General features: G+C 45.4%; 1 long non-coding RNA gene across 1 annotated transcript in view; it reads right to left on the minus strand.

Annotated features, from left to right (window-relative positions):
- The window catches only part of LOC112550433, a 13960-nt gene extending 2020 nt beyond the window's left edge, over positions 1 to 11940 (minus strand). Inside the window, exons 1-2 of the long non-coding RNA XR_003094288.1 lie at positions 10105 to 11940; positions 9343 to 9410 (exon numbers count right to left, since the gene is read on the minus strand). This is a non-coding gene — a long non-coding RNA (uncharacterized LOC112550433). The remainder of the gene's footprint in view (positions 1 to 9342; positions 9411 to 10104) is intronic.
- Between the last annotated feature and the right edge of the window lie 3238 nt (positions 11941 to 15178).

The raw sequence follows: 15178 nt of genomic DNA on the forward strand, positions 1-15178 counted from the left end.
ATAGGCATGTTCCCAAGCACATATTCAAAGGCTGGACTTTTGAGACAGCTGGGCTCCTCCTCACCTGTGCCTTTCTTTATTCGTCTCTCAGGAAACTGGATTGAATCCAGGGCTTGGGTGGTTATAAGCAGTCTATAAGCTTGCTTAGTGAATTTTTCCAGGGGTTGATCCTGCAGGGACAGAGGCCAGCTGGGTTGTTATGGGAGGCAGAGAAGAGGTTTCTGGCAGGAAAGCCCCAATGGAGGACAGCTCTGTACTAAGGACTGTGACCCAGCAGGGAACTGGGAAAAGATCTTGGTTTTTTTCCCCCACAATGCTTTTACCAAACAAGAATCCAAAGAGGGGCATTTTAGTGAGAGATCTATTTCCCTTTCCCCCTATTGGAGACTAACTGGATAGAGGGGGAAACTAAGGCAGTAGCACAATTGGAAATGAGGCTGGGTATGCCTAGCTTCAGTGCCATGTAGGAAAGGGAATTTACTTATTTCCAGGCATTTGCAGTCCATCCTTATTATTGGCAGGTGGGATTATGACATTAGAGGAGACTTAGCACAACATAGAGCTCATTTCAGTTCCAGAAACTATTGCATTCTGATTAATAGGTTGTGAAAATTATACAAAATGGTGCTTGTTGCACCTAATACCCTTTGCCATCATTGTTACTTCCTAGCTGGAAAAAAACTGTTGTTGTGCTCATTAAAGACATAGTTTAAAATGAAACAGCTCTGCTTGTAGTAATAGTACTGCTGATGTCAGTGAAGTGATGTAGTCCTTTTATTAGACTAACATTAGCTAGTCACAGGAAGCATAAATTAGAGGCAGTATAGCTGCACAGCACAAGATCTCTTGGACTTTCAGCTGCTTTGAGTACAGACTGATAATTACTGTGTTCTGTAAGGTACTGAGCACACTCCTGGTGCTCCACAGAGAGGAGGGAAATCCAGCACTCCAACCTGAGCATCGTTTAGTCTGGGTTTGTAGAAGTTATTTGTGGTCTGCACTTCTCCTTAATTATTGCTCTCTAGAATTATAAAGCACAAGATGAAAGGAAATGAAACAAACAGGCTTATTAAGGTCAATTACAGAACTGTTAGCTAAGAATGTACAAGTTATGTGGCTGACAAACCTAAATAGACTACACTCAAAGAACAGCAATGTAAAGTATGGCTTATATCCTCCCAGTGAGTGTTGGAAAGCAAGCAATAGGGAAAAGGTAGACACAAGAAGGCATGCACTCCTCAAGCCAGTTTTCCCAGCTAATCTCTGGAGAATCTCTGCCTGGAAGTGAAGTCTCTTGGAGCCCTGTCCATCTAGACCCGTTCAGGGAAAATGTCTTGGCCACACTGTTGTAAAGGTTTAGGCTTCTGCTATTTCAGGTGCAACCTCTCTGTTCCTGCAGTTTGCAGGACACTTAGCTGCATAGATTTGGAGAAATACATCTGCTGGCAAAGCAAAGAAATGCAGCAAAAGGGGCAGCCATGAGGATCAAACTGGGATTCTGAGTTCCTGGGGCCAGCATACATGCCTGATGGCAGAAAAATCAATGCAGTTGTCCAGGCAGGTGGCACACTGATATGGGACAGTGATGCACCAATGCAGGCTGAAAACAACACAGAAAGCTAGCTCCTACAGCCCAGAGGCTAATGTGAACCATGTGGGAGAGGCAGGGAGGCACAGATGAATGTGAAAAACAAGGGATTAACTTTAATGGTGGTTGTCAAGGCGGCATGACTCCTCATCCTGCCTAAGGGCAGATACAGTAATGTGTGCCTGTACTCTGAGTTTATTTCAGAGTGGCCTCTGCAGGATGTATGTAATGTCTGTCCATTCCTGCAATAGCCACACCTGTTTTCTCACCTGCTCACTCCTAATAGGGCCCAGGTGGTGCCAAGGCCTCATACTGGCTTTTTCTTTAAGGAACAATTTCTCCTATATGTGGCCTTGCAGAAACAAGCAGACCTGCATCTGGGAACAGCCGCTGGAAGGTGAGAGTGCCCCACTTTCCATGCATGATATCTCCAGTGGGGCAACAATGTTCACACACTTTCATGGTTGCACAGAAATTAATAGATGGGACAATCAGCCTGTTGGTTATGTGCAGGGGAACCAGCTCTTGCCTGCCTCTGGCTTTGGGTAGCTGTCCAGCCTTTTTTCTAACCTTGTTTTTGCCCACGAATCTGCCTCTGGGTGTTTCTTGGTGCCATGTAGAAAACCCTTCCCCCCACTTAATACCTCACAAAGGAGACATTATCAACATCTGATCAGGGCAGGTGTTTGGGAAGCCTTCTGTTTTCCCGTGTGATTGTGTGGACTGCCTAGCTCATGGTGAGGAAAGAGTTAGAGAGCTGCTGGGTGGGGTTGGCTCTGCCCAGGTAGGTATGCTTGCAGCCAATGCAGGCAGGGACTGGTATTAAAAGGGGGGAAAGTAAGGCTCTCAGTGCTGACTGAGCCTGGCTCCTGGTTAAATGTCCTCTGAGGAACCATATGTCCCCTGTGCCCCTTTCTACCCTAGCTTAGACACCACCTCAGTGAATTCAATCAAATGCATTTCCAAGAAGTGTTTTTCAGCTCTGGACTGCTTCTTTCTAGCTGGAGACCTCCCTACTCCATATACAACTTTTCTGCATGGCCTCCAGCTAGTCACCTTGCACTGAATCGGAGGCCTTTTGTGAGCATAGCTGCTTCTGTTAGTGACCACTATCATCTAACTCTGTTGAAAACTTAAGCTCATGCAAAGCAGTAACTCCACTGTGGCCTAACAAGGTTGTCAAATGCTTTGAACCAGCTTTGTAGAGAAGCCTGGAATGTGTTAGGAATTGGTTTAAAGGGAACTCCATGTATTAATCCAGGTAGAGTTAGGGGCCATATATATGACCCTAGGAAGGGATGAGAGATTCATTTTTTTTAACAACCTGGCTGAGTCCTACCTGTCTCTGTATCTGTAATGTTTCCATGAGTTTAGTATCTGTATGGATAAGACCAAGTGTGTTCTATCTATATTGAGAAATTATTGCATTATATCACAATCTCCTGCCATTGAAAACTTAGTGATGGAGATAGACTGTTATCTGAAGCATGATTAATGTGAATATAACACAAATTTGGGTCTCATTTCACAGGCCTAATCTAATTGGAACATAATTAGTCCAGTACCCAATTTTAAAATGCACTGTGTTGACTGTGAAGATGGAGCCCAAATAAATCAAAGGTAGGACTAATCTGTTTTTACTAATGCTCATCTCTGAGTACTGAAGAGTCTCTAGCCAAAATGTACAAAGAATGTATGTTCTTAGGTTGCTATGGAGAGTCCTGCTGCCATTCCTCAGGTCTGAGAGCATTTGGCCGCAGATTTTACATCACATCTATTGCCTCACAGCTAGCTGTAATACCATACTTCATCATACACCGGATATCCTCATGCCTGGGGCACAATATGAGTCTGGTGAATTCTGACTTCCTTCAGCCATCTAAGAACTGCAGTGATAACTGTACTTTGCTACACAAGTTATGTATGATTCAGAAAATATTTCACTGCTAGTTTTTTAACTGTTTTAACATAACAGTGTGCATTTCATTGATACTGGAGCTGACGTTCAGCTGGTCACACCATGAGCCCTGATACCAGGCCTGGCGACTGTCAAAATATGAATTCTGTTTTTAAAACATGGAACATTTTTATGGCTTGTTTCCCATTTTGTGTCTGCATAGATTTGGTGCACATGTAGCACCCTTCCCATTTATGCCCGATTAACATCTTAACTGCTGCACAAATATAATGTGTACAAGGGGACCTTAGAGCCATTTTGTCCTTATTCGCCACAATTCCTCCCCAGCTACTTAAGTTCTTTTCTGGATTGTTTGTTTCTTTGTTTATAAGCTAAACTAAATCAGGAACTGTGATATAACAATGTCCTCTTCAGATGCATTAAAAAGTGAAGACATCTGCCTAGCTTCTCCGTGGAACCCCAGGCAGCAGGTTCTAGGTGTGTTTGGGTCGGAATCTAAACATTTCATGTCAGTCCAGTGCCAGAAGGCATCCAGGAAGACTCAAGGTTGGATTGAAAGCCACATTTAAGAGGGTATTTTGGATGCCCCAATTTACTATAGTGGTAATGGAGAGAAGAAGAAACAAAAAATCATATGGGGAAGAACCTAAATCCAGGTTGGCAGTCTTAATCTGAGAAACTGTGCACCGAGGATGGGAAATTTTCCCAATTCCCCCAAAAGATACCCGGTGAATTTTTACTTGAGTGAACACAAGCCAAAGTCCGAGGCTAAAACATTTGCCCACAGCAGGTATCCCACATTGTGCCCGACTGATCCTGGGCACCAGCACCCTGCTTTTGGTGCAGCTCTTGACAAAACCCTCTCTTTGTGCCTGCTCTTGTGTGCCTGCTCTGAACACTGCCTGCTTGTTTGTCAGCACCTGCCACAGTTTGCTCTATGTTTATGCCTTCAGCATTGCTTCTCACAGTGTAGCCATTCCTGTGTCCATGCCCTTGGGCTCTTTGTCAGTTTAATTCAATAAAATTGATTTCTAAAGTATCATCTTCACTATATTACCCTAGTAACTCTGTTGTGTAAACAGAATGAGTCCTGCTGTCTAATCCCCTGTACTTCTCTTGCACCTGAGAAAAAGGTATATGGTATATAAACTGTACAGCACTTAAGCTGTAGAAGGGAGATGTAAAATACTGTAGAACAAGCCTGTGTTCCCTTTCTCCTCCATCCAGTTTCCTCCATCTTGTGTCTGCTGCTTCCAGTTCTGAGGAAAAATGAGCTGAAGGGGAGCAGCCATTGAAACTTGCCTGAATCAACATCTGGGAAGGATCAGGAAGATAACCATTATCTTAGCAGAGAAGTGTCAGAGCTCTGTTAGGAGTCAAGGGATCTGTTTTTATTTTATTCTTCAAGAAAATAAAATGCCCTATTACTGCTGGTTTCTCAGTCGGGGGGGGGGGGGGGGGGCAGCTGAAGCAGGAACATCTGTGCTTTTCATGTGGCTTTCATAAACAAACCAAAAAAAGCAGACCAGCAACCACCAGGGGAAGTGACAGCTCGACCATAGGGTAGAACTTCAAGCAACCGGCACCTTTCCATGTCTTACCCTAACTGTGCTTTCCGTGCTGCCTGGAAACTTTCAGTTTCTATTATTAAAAACGGCTGAATTTGGGGGTATTAGAAAAGCAAAATCTAGTGAAAAGAGATCATTTAAATACTAAGGGGTAGATTCTCTGGGTTGCTGAGACCAGTGTGCTGAGACTTTAATGCCAGTGATAGCAAGTAGTGACTTGCCCTTGTGGAGGAGGCAGTCTCTGTGCAGCAGGAAGATGGTGGAGGTGCATTTAGTAATACTGCCCCCAAACATATAAAAATCATGAGTCAGGTCCCTAACAAACTGTCTTAAATTATGGAATTTTAAAAGTGTGGATTTTATGTTTTTTTTGCCTAGGTTTTTGTGCCTTTAAGGAACGTTAAAGTCACATTTCCAAGTTCTTTTTCTATAAGACTAATGTTTCAATATTTACACAGACAGGTTGTTAGCCATATTAGTCTGAAGTCAGGCAGAAGGCAGTGTACTTTGCACCTTATAGACTAACTAATTTAGAAATGTATCTAGCACAAGCTTTCATGACCTGGAGCCCACTTAATTAGATGCTGTGAAAGGTCATGTACAGGCCAATAAAATGGAGAGAGTGATTTGAATACAAAAGGTGGGAAGGGAGGAGGGTGAGAGAAGGGGGGCAGCAAACAAGAAAAAAAATCATAGGAACAAAGCTAACCCAGGTAATGAGTAAGAATCCATGCTCCCTGTTTAAACCATACTTAATGCAACCCAGGCTATGGATAATTTCTTGTTCTACAATTTTCCTGTTCAAACTTCTTTTTAAAATATTGCTGCCTGAGAACAGCCATCCTGAGGTCAGCAATGGAGTGTCCAGGGAGATTAAAGTGTACTGCCACAGGCCGTTGTTTCTTTCTGCAGCTGATGTCAGATCAGTATTCATTCATTCTTACATGAAGAAATCATGTAAGATCTGTCCAATGTAGACAGCAAAGAGGCATTGTAAGCAGGTGGTGGTGTATATGACATTGGTAGACTTGTAGGTGAATGAACCTCAGATATTTTATACTCCTTGTTATTTGGTCCAGTGATGATGTGGTCTATATTGATGTGGCACAGCAGGTATTTGGGTCTGCTGCAAGACCTTGGTGAGGATAGGAGTTAGTCTGTTTCTTGAGAGACATGTGTCACTTGAAAGATGCCATTTGAGGTTGTTACTTACAGCCCTCAGCTTGTACACCTGGGGTAGGCAACCTCTAACATTTTGCTTGGCACGTGCACCTCAGGGTGGATGGCAGAGAAGCTGCCAGTGGTCTGATCCTTGCTCTTGGCTGTTACAGAGCAGTGGTGCTCAACCTCTGGCCTATGGGCCAGATGCAGCCTGCAGAGCTATGTCATCTAGCCCACAGGTCTAGAAAATTGGCAACAGAGGAGCAGGGGGCATTAATTACTGCTTCCCTGCTGCCAAATTTCTGGACCTGTAATAAGCCCTGTGGGTTGCATGATATGGCCTTGAATGTGGGACTGGAGCTTGTCTGCATTATGGGGCTGCTGCTGGCATAGCTATGTTAGTGAAGATGTAGCATATGGCAGAGGAGGCTTTTCTCACAGGATAGTTATACTACCTTCCTGGATGAAAAAAAGCTAAGCCCTCTTCTGGCATAGCTATATCCAGATGGTGTTGGCGGGGAGGAGAGCTTGCCAGTATAGCTACATTAGCTACAGCAGCATCTCCCTACCCTTGTGGGTTTGCACCCCATCATAGGCACATGAAGTTTACTCATGTCCTTCTCTTGCACTCCTATACTTCAGTCACCAGCATTTCTCAGAAGGGAAGTGGCAGCAGCAGCTGAAGTACAGGGTGTGGGCAAGAGAATCAGCAGAGAGGAAAGTGGCGGGTGGCAACTGAATTTGGGGTGGGGCACCACTGATTGCCTAGGAACCTTTTGGGCCCTGGCACAGGGGTATGCCCCATAGCTTGGGAAAAGGTGAACTAGAGGGTATGCTGATTTCAAGCCCCTGGCTGATTGTAGCTATGACAACAGAACTTGATCTGTGCTCCAAAGTTCTGCGCTACAAAGCCTGTGTTTCTCCCAGCAAAGTAACCTAGGACATTGCATTAGTGGTGAGAGCAAGTGAGGTCTTCCTCCCTGGTGACCTGATGATTCAGTTCTGAGTACCTTTTAAAGCAGCTCCATTGGAACATAAAATCCTCAGGCATCACAGGCCATGAAGCAGGGAAAGTTACAAAGCAGAACAATCACCTGCCTGTCTGCTGCATGTCCCTTCTGGCCTGGTCACTGAGTCCTAGTGAATTTACTTTTTGTAAACAGAGACGCACAGCAAGTACAGGGAAAACAGACTGGGCCTTTTATTAGGCCAGCTTAAACTTGTTCAGTATTTCTAAAAATCACTGCCTGCTTATACTTAGCCTCTTAAATCAGCTTTTAGGTACTTAAATAGATGGTCTGGTTTTCAAAAATACTGAGCCTTCAACATCTCTTGCTGGAAGAGAGAAGCAGATTGGGTGCCCAACACTTTTGCAAATGAGGCCACTTCTTAAGGTGCCTACATATGGAGTTAGACTTCAGTATCTTAAAACTTGGCCTTATTTTTCCTCCCAAAGAATGTAAATCTCACCCATTCTCCAGCCCCATCCTAATCTTCAGAAATGTCACATTTCTGAAAAAAGCTTGAAGTTTATTCACCCTGCACTTCATGCCTCTTACGCACATATAAGGAAAATGTACCAAGGGCTGGAATACACTTTTTATACATGGCTTAAATTTTGAAGAGTTGTTCTTATATAATCCAAATAAAAAAATCTAAGCAAAGGACAAAGACGGTGCATAGCCCAGCCACATCAGTGTCCTGAGCTGCAGAGGAACCAAGCTTCTGCAACTCTAGTAAGAGCAAACAGAATTTGCCAGTGCTCAGCAATTCTTAATAAGGCCAAGGCGTGCACTTCTGACATTTTCTAAGAGTGACAGGAGAAGAGCCAGGTGGAGGGAGCATAATCCTACATTTCCAGCCTGATCCATTGATGCAAAGAAGAGCTTTGTGTACATTATGGACTGGAAATTCAAGATCAAAGCTAGGATAGCATTGACGTGAAATTCACAGAGCTCTAACTTTACTGGTCTGTGCTCTCCTTTTGTGGGATCCATATATCAGGATATTTCAACAAGGAAAACATGTTCTGATTCAAATAATTCACAAAATGTCCCTTTTGCCTTGAATCCTTGAGTAGTTTTATTGAATTCTTTGCAAGATGATGTTTCTTAAACAACCCCCCCCCCCCCCCCCCCGGAGGTTGTGGGGGAGTTTTCAGCTGTATAACTTGCTTTGTTTGCAGGCATTTGTTCTTTCTCTGTATTTACGATGTCTAATATGAGGCTCACCATTGCAGCAACACAACTCGAGAAAATAACTGCAGAGGAATTACATAGCCAATCATTGTGCAATATCCTCTTTGAAGAGGCAAAATCCATGACCCCAGTTGTGAGAATGAAAATCCCTGTGCCTCTCATTACACTAGCACCTGTAGGTTTTAGTCGGGGTTAGGGATGTATTGTGCTGGGCAGTGGCAACATATTTAAGAGACTGGTCCTGAAAAATATACAGTCTAAATTAAGCCAGGATTTTTGGCTGTAGATGTAAAACACAGGGAGGGGATGCAGGTTATAAGAAAGCAAGCTAAGGATAACAATAGGCATATGTGGTTCCATGGGCTATCCATGTATATAATTTAGTCTTTTATATAAATAAAAGGCTTTTATATAAGGCAGAAGGAAGCTTAAGCAGGTTACCTGCTTGATCGCCATTATTAGGCCGTTTATTCTAGGTACCATGTCAAAGCCAATGTGAGCTTAGTGGGTTTGCTATTTGATTCTGGGTGTTCCAAAAATACAGGCCCGTTTCTCTTAATTTAATTGTTTATTGGACGGTGAGTCTAAGTAGTGCAGCAAGTTCTAATGCCCCAGGCTTTAGTTCATACCAAAATCCTAGTTTTTAAGATGGATGCAAAAGTTCTGCATTGTTTTTTTACTTTAATTTCTTATAGTTTTAATGTTAGAGCCAGCAGATCCAGCCCTTCACATGGTTTCCCAACTGTATAGTTGATCCAATAAAAGACATCACAAAAAAAACATTGCCTTTCATACTAATTAATACAGGCAGAGCACCATGTTAACATGGTTGAACTGCTACCAATACTTGGCATGTCTATATGTCAGTATGTCTACATGTCAAAAAGACCAGCAAGAGGCTGTTGTTACCTTGTTCTCTGCTGCAGTAAGATCCAGGAGAAGGCTGTTATACTAAAGGTATTTGATCTGCTACTTTACTGAAACCAGAAAAAAAAAATATTTAAAAATCAGAAAATAAATGTAAAATTTCAGGCACATTACTGTACTAGCTTGCACTGGAGAAAACCTGTGAAATTTCATGTTGGCTATTTGTCTTAGAATCATAGAATTGGACTGTTTGAAGGGACCTCAAGGGTCATCTGGTCCAAGTGGGTTTGTAGGAGCCCTTATTCCTAAGCCATCCCAAACAAGTGCTTATCCAGCCTATTCTAGACAATCTCCAATAATAAAGCAGATTCCACAACATAAAAATGTGGGAAAGTTTTGGATTTCCTGAAAAATGTTGGCAAAGTAACTATCAGAAACTTCAGCATTTCTCTCACCCTAGTCCCTTTTGATAGGTCTTAATTTGCCACTTATATTTAAACTGTCACCCATCTTTTAATTTAAATAATTTGTGTAACAGGCAAACATTTCCAATCACATATTTCAGTATCCTTGTGCTCAGAGTTCACATAAACAAGAAAAAATAATTGCAGTTGAACAAGTTATCCTAGGTAAACATCTCAGCTGTCCCTCATGTTAGGAGACATCAGACATTTAAGTCCCAAGCTTACACATACATTTACTGTCTCCTCTCTCTTATTGTCAGACCTCAGAAACAATCATGAAATTGAAGAGGCAGGGGAGAGCACCTTTTTAGCACAATGCTTGAGTGGTTAGGATACTTACCTAGGGAGCAGAAAATCCAGGTTGTAGGCCCCACCCTGCATCCAGAGGAGGTTTGAACCTATGGTTTCCATTTTCCAGCAAAATGCCTTAACCATGAGGCCATGGGCTAAGTATTACTGTGAAGTATCCTCCACGTCTCCTGTTGAAGATGGTCTACTGGGGAGCCAAGAGGGGAGAACTATGGGGTCCTAAGGAGAGCAAAGCCATGGAAGTGCAACTCAGTGAGATAGTACAGAAGCTATCTGATTGGTATGTATTCATTTTATCCAATGACTATTAAATGCAAAATGCAAAAGCACTATTGAGGGCAAGGTTCTCCTCCACTTTTTATGACTTGACATGGATTCCATGCTTCCCAGAGGGAGCAGGCTCTAAAATCTGCCTTACTGGCCTCAAATGGCACTTACACTGCTATCTTAGCCACATAAACACTACTTACTAAAGGTGGAGTTGGATTTGGGCCAAAGAGTCTAGCTCTTCCAATTGTACTGCAGGTGTCTGAATGATACAGTAGTGTTGTCTTAGTCTGCAGAGAAACTGGGTAGCTCTGAGAAAGATGAAATGCCTCTATTATTTCTCACAAAGATATTAAGGTAGGAACCTAAGGGTGCTTAGAAACTTTGACATTTTGAACCCTTTTACTGCTGGTCATTATAGCCAGGTTAGATAGCACAGGAGCATAGTTTGGTGAACTGCTGAAGATATATTGGGTTATGCCTCTGGGTCTTTCCTTATAGCATATGCAGATATGCAGGATTTTGACCAGGCTATGTTAGTATCCTGATCCTGTGATTATGCCAGTGCATAACCTAAGGGGTATGACGAATCTCATTTTGTTCACCAGGCTTTTCACAAGGTGTTTTTGTTTTTTGTTTGTTTTTTTTTGAGTGATCAGTTCTAACACCTGGGGTTTGGAATGAGCCATTTAAGATGGGATAGTTACCAAGGAAGGTAGAAAGAAGGCCATCAGAAGAGATGGAAAGTGGGGAAGAAGAAGGTAGAGGGTCGCGACTGGGAATCAGAACATAGGGTGTAGCATTTAGCAGGGGAGAGGCATGGTAAGTGGCAATTGCATCTTACCTCTTTTTGTTTAGTTTTTGCCATGTATAATTTGGGCTCCTATACTCTCCCTTGGGACTCTTGTGGCTTTAAACCACAGCCCTGAATGGAAAACTGTGTGTAGTTGCACAATTCCTTCTGAGCCCACAGGGGACTGTATTCACTACTATGCCCTGCATACACACACTTTTATAGTCACTCAGATTTGCTGGCCAGAGCAGAGGGGAAGGGGTAAACTTTCTAGCCTCCCCACCCACTTGGATGCAATGGTCCCTGTGTTTAGGAGAGTGTAGGACAGGAACTGCATACCTAAACAGGCACCAGCTACTAATGAGGCTCTACTACTGAGCCTTTTGGCTGTCTTGGTGCATGGAGATATTTGCCTCTTAGGCTCTCACTTCTGCAGTTGCCTCCACACAAAATCTTATTGCCTCTTCAGAACACAGTTCAAGCCCCATCCTCCTTCCAGAGAAAAGTGCAAGTCCCATCTCCCTGCCAAGGCCTACCAAGGGCTTATCTCAGCGACACTGCCCTGAGGGGGAAGGCTAGAAACATTGCAGAGATGATCCTGCAGTACCCCAAAGTTGATGGTGGTGTCTCAACCTTTTCAGATGTGAGGCATCTTTGGATAGGCTTGGTGCATCCCTTGGAAAATGGATGCCTCTTAGTTTTAATTCTGTTATTGAGTGCAGATAAATAACAAAGCCATTTTTCTGTTGCCAAGAACTGAGAAAGTCTGCAACTATGGATTTCTATTTTGAATTGCTGGGCTTATCTTGTGAATCAGGTCTGCACACCTCACAGTGCTAACATTGGGTGGCACCCCAGTGGCACCCTTGAAAGGATCTCAAGGTACTCCAGGGTGCTGTGGCACCCCTGGTTGAGAATCCCTGGGTTAGATGATGGATTTGTATAGGATGGTTTGCATAGGGGCAGGGGGACTCAATCCCTGGCCTGTGGGTCAAGTATGGAATAGGGGTACTCAATCCCTGGCCTGTGGGTCAAGTATGGAGTCATCACATGTGGTCCACAAAGCTTCTCCATGAGATGGGAAATATGGTGGCAGGGGAGCAGTGGCCATTAATATGGTCACTATCACCCTGCCAAATTCCTAAACCCCAAGTCCTGTGTGCCTGGTTGCAGCCAGGCCATGTTCCCTTTCCCGCATCTGGATTGGGCCACATCCCCTTCCCCTCTGGGGCTGGGATGTGGTGGGGCTACCCCCCCCGCCCCCTTCCACATGGCCAGATGGTGCCCATTGTACTAGGGCCAGAGCCAGATCAGGGCCACTGGTGGGATCTGGCCTGCGGACAGACAGAGCACTGCCCATCCAGCCATGGAAAAAGGTTGAGCACCACTGTATAGGGATGATCCTGTCTCAGGCTATAGATGAAAGATCATAGAATCATAGAAAATTAGGGTTGGAAGGGACCTCAGGAGGTCATCTAATTCAAGCCCCTGCTCAAAGCAAGACCAGGCCCAACTAGATCATTCCAGCCAGGGCTTTGTCAAACCAGGCTTTAACTCCAAGGATGGAAATTCTACCGCCGCTCTAGGTAACTTGTTCCACCCTCCTAGTGAGAAATGTTTCCTAATATCCAACTTAAACCTCCCTTGCTGCAACTTGAGACCATTGCTCCTTGTTCTGTCATTTGTTACCACTGAGAACAGCCTAGCTCCATCTTCTTTGGAACTCCACTTCAGGTCGTTAAAAGACTGCTATTGCTATCAAATCCCCTCAGTCTTCTCTTCTCCAAAGTAAATAAGCCCAGTTCCCTCAGCCTCTCCTCATAAATCATCTGCCCTAGCCCTGCAACCATTTTCATTGCCCTCTGCTGGATGGACCCTTTCCAACTTGTCCACATTCTTTCTATAGTGGGGGCCCAAAACTGAAAACAGTACTCCAGATCATGAATGCCATGTGCCCCTGGTGGCTGGGGGGGCATAGCGAGCTCTGGCAGGTGGCGGTACTGGCAGCGGTGGGACTGTGGCGGTGGCCAACAGCGATCGCGGACTGCCCGCAGATGCTGCCAGTGGGGTCAGTGGCGGAGGTGGCGAGTGGTGACTGCCCGCAGGCACCACCAGCAGGGTCAGCGGTGCCTTTTTGTAGGGGGTGCACATGCGCCTGTGTGCACCCCCTGCCCATCGCCAGTGCTCCAGATGTGGCCTCACCAGTGCAGAGTAATTACTTCCCTCCATCTTCTGGCAACTCTCCTACTAATACAGCCCAGTATGCTATTAGCCTTCTTGGCAACAAGGGCACACTGCTGGCTTATATCTAGCTTACTGACCACTTTAACCCCCAGGTCCTTTTGTGCAGAGCTGCTGCTTAGCCAGTCAATCCCCAGCCTGTACTGGTGCATGGGATTCTTCCATCCTAAGAGCAGGACTTTGCACTTGTCCTTGTTGAACCTTGAGATTTCTTCTGGCCCAGTCCTCCAATTTGTTGATGTCACTCTGAATCCTAGCCCTGAACCCAGTGTATCTACTACTCCCCCCAGCTTGGTATCATTTGCAGACTTGCTGAGGATGCACTCTATCCCATCTTTCAGGTTGCTGATGAAAATATTGAACAAAACTGGCCCCAGGACCAACCCCTGGGTCACTCCACTTGATACTGGCTGCCAACTAGACATCGAGCCATTGATTACTACCCGCTGAGTTGGATGATCCAGTCAGTTTTCTATCTACCTTACAGTCCATTCACCCAACCCGTACTTCCTTAGCTTGCTTGTGAGACTGTTGTGGGAGACCATATCAAAAGCTTCACTAAAGTCAAGGTACACCACATCCACCAGTCTCCCCACATCCACAGAGCCAGTCACTTCATCGCGGAAGGCAATCAGTTGATCAGGCATGACTTGCCCTTGGTGAATCCATGCAGGCTGTTCCTAAAAACCCTTCTTCTCCTGTAAGTGCTTAGAGATGGATTCCTTGAGGACCTGCTCTATGATTTTTCCAGGGACTGAGGTGAGGCTGACTGGTCTGTAGTTCTCTGGATCTTCCTTCTTCCCTTTCTTAAAGATGGGCACTATATTTGCCCTCTTCCAATCTTCTGGGCCCTCTCCTGATTGCCATGAGTTTTCAAAGATGATGGCCAGCAGCTCTGCAATCACATCAGCCAAGTCCCTCAGCACCTTCCTATGTATTGCATCTTGCCCAGTGGACTTGTACATGTCTAGCTTGACCTTGTGTGTGAAGACCAAGGTGAAAAAGGCATTGAGCACTTCAGCCTTTGCTGCATCATCTGTCACTATGTTGCCTCCACTGTTCAGTAAGGGACCCACACTTTGCTTGATCTTCCTCTTGTTGCTAAACAAGATCCCTTCCCGTCCAGCTCCACATCCCTGCCATTGAGGCCTATTTAACACACAAAGTTAACATGGGCTCAATGCCCATGGAGTAACGGTTAGCCTGTTAGTAAGGGGGACTACTGCATATATACATTGATTGAGTTTGAGGGACAGCTAAAGACAAAACAGGGACAGGAGTGAGGTCAAAGTTTCAAAATGAGTAAATCGAGAACAGAGCACACTGGGCCTCAAATGAGTCCAAGGAGCTGGTGGCCACTGCCGAGTGAAACTCTGCCCAGAGACGTGACTGGACCAGGACAGGAAAACCGTCCCCTGCCAGAGCCTCCTTCCCTGTCAGGTAGATGGGGCGCTTGGCTAGGGCAGGGCAGAGGTTGAGCGGGAGGCTGGGGCTGGGTGAGGCCGTGGATGGGGCGCTTGCGAACATAAAGGCGCAAAAGTCCTGCGGCCAGAGGCCGAGCAGGCTGTGCTGACCCCCCCACAGCTGGCAGAGGGGGCTCCTGTGAGAGCCAGCCCCCAGGGGCTCGCCAGCAGCATCAGGCGCCGGGAGGCGGCTCCTCTCGCCAAGGACGCCCCAAGGGCAAAGCCGTGGGCCGAGCGGCGCCCCCTCTGCCAGAGGCGGGGAGCCCGGGGGCGGGGGTGCTCCTGCCTTCCTGCCCGCCCGCCAGCTGCAGCGCCCGCTCCCTCCGCTAGGGCCTACTTGT

This window comes from Alligator sinensis, unplaced genomic scaffold (genome assembly GCF_000455745.1).
Source record: "Alligator sinensis unplaced genomic scaffold, ASM45574v1 scaffold108_1, whole genome shotgun sequence".
NCBI lineage: Eukaryota > Metazoa > Chordata > Crocodylia > Alligatoridae > Alligator > Alligator sinensis.